Source organism: Morone saxatilis, unplaced genomic scaffold (assembly GCF_004916995.1).
Source record: "Morone saxatilis isolate NCDOM2014 unplaced genomic scaffold, NCSU_SB_2.0 Contig4, whole genome shotgun sequence".
NCBI classification, from domain to species: Eukaryota; Metazoa; Chordata; class Actinopteri; family Moronidae; genus Morone; species Morone saxatilis.
Window position 1 is genome coordinate 9,737,354 of NW_023339984.1, and position 4,108 is coordinate 9,741,461.

The following is a 4,108-nucleotide window of genomic DNA, read 5'->3' on the forward strand; positions in this document are numbered from 1 at the left end:
CTGCAGTAAACGGGCACCGATAGGCTGGTACTTTTCTGTGTTAAATATCCCTGAATGAAGATTATGATACTAATGAGGACAGCACTGCTCATTTTATGTAGTCAAGGAGCTCTGCCAGAGTCACATGATGGAAAATGTTCACGTCTTCTTCATTCGATTAAGAAACAAATAAAAGGCAGATAAAAGTCTCTCTCAAAAACTGCTTTGTGAAGAATCTTAATGAAGCAGAGAGCCAGTTGAAATGCTTTGAAAATGTGCATTAATAATGTGAGCAATCTACTCGTCCCTGGCATTACATTGTAAATTCTTCTTGCATAAGGTATTGTAATGTAATTCTCTGCGATATTTCTGCTGGGTTTGGACACTTGACTTAGTGCAGTGTGGACAAAACTGAGCTGCTCTTCTTCTCTGGGAAATCCAGCTCCCTTACAAGGTCTCTCCATTATTATTGATCAAAGCAAAGTAACACCTGCTGTACTGCATTTACAAAACCCTCCATCTGTGTGCTGTAGCTCCTCGCAATGTTCCCAGAGTCCGTTCTTACTTACACACAGCTCATCCGGGAAGCGGCAGCCTTCCTATAATGTCCGACATAATCCTGTATCAGCACATTCTCAACAGCAGTGGTGTTTACCTGCAAGGCGGCCTGGGGCAAAGCGCTGCGTCGTCACTAGATGCTAACAACACAAAATGGCCACAACTTTGCCTGATTGCCAAACTCTTCCAACTTAAATCTGACCCAAAAGACTCATTGCCTGATAAAGCTGTTAGGGGGCCCTGGAGCACATTGGACCCCACTGACCACCCTACCTCCTACCTTTTGTGTATGTACCCCGCCACCTCCAAGTTGGCATTAAGTACAGTGTAGCAGACTACACATGTACCATGTTGTTACTTTACAACATTTAGAGACGCAACTAACCATCATTTTCATTCATGATATCTTAGAGCCCAAGGTGACTCCATCAAAGGTTTTTTTGTCCGACCAACAGTCTGAAATGCAATAATGCTCCATTGACTATGACGCAAAACCAAGAAAAGCAGGAAATTCTCATAATTGAAAACCTTATAAAGCCTGTTTTCGATATATTTTCTGTTAAATGACTATACAGGTAATCAACTAATGCAGCCAAAGTAGCTTTTTTTAAAGTAACTTATTTTTCACATGCATCAGGAACAATTTGGGGTTAAATTACTTGCTCAATAAGTCATGTAGGAGAAGCCATGGATCGAACCTCCAAGCCTACGATTAATGGCCAGCCCTCTATGCCAACGAACAGGTTTTTTCAATACGTTAAGTTAATCTAATTTAACACAAGCTTGTTGAAGAATTGCACCATGTGATCACAAAACTAAAGCAAAACGCAATGCGTACACTCGGGGAGTTGGAACCAATCACCCATGCATTTCTGGATCATCAGTGACGCACATTTGGCACTGCCCTTATTAAAGACCCATCAAAGTGCGGAGCTAAGCTGAATGCTCTGCAATGGTGCATTAAATTGCACATTGCTTATTAGTTTTATTGGCTGGAGGTCCGTTGGCTCGTTGATCATTATGACTAGGTTCATTACTGAAGCATGGTAGACTGTACTCACAGTCACCTCTTAATTATTGATGCTTTTTATTAACTAGAATAATATTCGACATCAGAGATGAATAAGAAAGTCTTTTCCTCAGAGATATTGTGGTGTTGAATATTTGCTGGAGGACGTAAGTGTAGTCAAATATGTGTGCATTAATTAGTTTGTGCCTGTAATGTTTTTACCATTTGGGTCCAGTCCCAATCTTGTTCTTGAACATACCAACATAAAAAACAAATAAAGAAACTCATCAGAATTAGACTGCAGATCTAAACTAGAGCTATAGACCATCAAACTCAATGAAGAAAAGCATTCACACACTTATATCTGTGCAGACAAATGATTTTGTGAGTTTTAGGCTACCTGTTTTGGCTTTGCAGAAGGTCCCTGACCCAAAGCTTGCTTGATTTTTGCACAGATTGGAGTGTGTGTGTCTCACTGAACATAACAATATTAGAAAAATACACAGACGGGAAGATACAGGGCTGACAATACAACAGAAAAAAGAGCAAAGTTGCTTCAAAGATCAAGTATATTACAGTGTGACATTTTCAGATAATGATAAACCGTAGTCTATTTTAATAGACAGAGTTTAGATAATTCATAGTTTCATGGGAACCATGAAGTACATACTGCACTTAAGCTTCACTAGGAGGTTGCAGGCTTTCCAGTTGAACAAAATTTGGATCCAGTTATGAATAGTCTTGCCTCAGAGCATCTGATTGTATCAGCCATACAAAAACAAAACATCTTAGTTTTATCAGAAATATGATGATTAATAGTGACAGGACATAGTGGCAGGGGAGGTGAGGGGCAAACTGCCCCAGAGATGGTATCTACATTAGGATGAAGTAGTTTAACTTTTGCAGTGGAACACTTTGATCTACCTCCGATCCTGTCACTGTTACTCACAACTTCTTTTAAAGGCGGATCAGCTTCAATGAGCTTCTTATTCCGGTTGATGGGGCCCTACATGAACACACAGTTTTCTGTCCAAGTTAAAACAGGTTTGGTTATTTCACTTGAGAGATTTCTATATTTGTGTTTCTGTCAAGTTGGGTAAATGTAATGTCGTGTACCTCGATGGGCTAATCAAACAAAATCTGAGGACAGTTGGTGGGTTGTTTGCTCATGTGGCCAGCCCACTGTGAATCACGGTTTTAATAAGTAATGACTCCAACTTTAAATTTTGAAAATTGTTGTTGATTCGGTCTGGAATATTTAATTCTCTCAATATGAGGTTTTCATTTTTAATTTGTAAGTGATTATTTTTGTGTTTTAAAGAGCATTGATCCAAAAAACCTTAATAAGTGTGAATACCAGAGTAAAAACTTTTAAACTTTGAAGTGATAATGTTGATGTTTCTGGACTTGACCTCCATCACCTCTACTGGGCCCTGTTCCAATTTGTGAAAACAGGCATACAGTAACACTGTTTTATATATAGTTTTTTCTGGTGAGCAAATATTCTTTTTGACCCCATCCTGACAACAGCTGTTGCATACAAAACTGCTGTTAGATAAAACACACTGTAGCTGTAACATTTGAAATCCTTTTGACTCTGATCCTCTGCCTGGAAGTGTGTTCTTTTCTCTTCCAGTCCTGACAACACAATAATAGCAATCCTGTCCTGCAGGTGCGGCAGGATTTCTGATCCGACGTCAGACAGTGAGTTCATTATTAAAGGAGACTTTGGAGAAGATCCAGGTCTAACACAGATGCTTCTCTAGTGACAGGCTTTCACAATGTGGAAGTGTTGACAGTCAGTGCAGCAGCTGCCCCTAAAACTGACATGGCTTTGACTTGACACTACCTGCACATTGTATCTGTTGTCACTTACAATTGCGGTTTGTCAATATTCAACACATTTCATTATTGAAGATATTCTGTATGTGTGTGTGTATGTGTGGCTTGCTATACAACTCTCCTGTTCAATGAAAGCCATACCAGAGATTGGAGAAGCCTCCTACATCACACCGTACTGCTTGAAATTCAATGAAGAAGAGTTGTGGCCCCCTTAATGTGAACTATGACTGTGTGTGGGGTCAACGGCTAATTGAATCGGTAAATTTCCAGCAGTAAATGTAACATCCCATAAGGCAGACTAAGAGGATTTTGTCAGCTGCAGGACATATTTCATAAACATTTACTGCATCGTTAATGCAGCTGGGTATGAATAGTGATTATGATCTAAACAAACATATTTAAATGTTGACACTGAATACGTGTAGTTGTTTTGTCCCAGTCAGTATGTGAATGGAACTATTTGTCATATTTTTACCTTTTATAACTGTATACTTACAACATATTAGTATCTTAATATTGGAAAACCATTACTAACTAAATTTTCAGGTCATCAGAGACTAACATTTATTAATAAGCTAGTCTATTTTTAGGTGGCATATTGCAGTCTCTAAAGTATCAACCAGGCATTAACAAGGCTTAAGACATTTCATTAAATGGGAATTATTAGTCATAATCACCATACTGTAGATGTGGGTCAGTAGGGCCCTAACCTGACTGTGC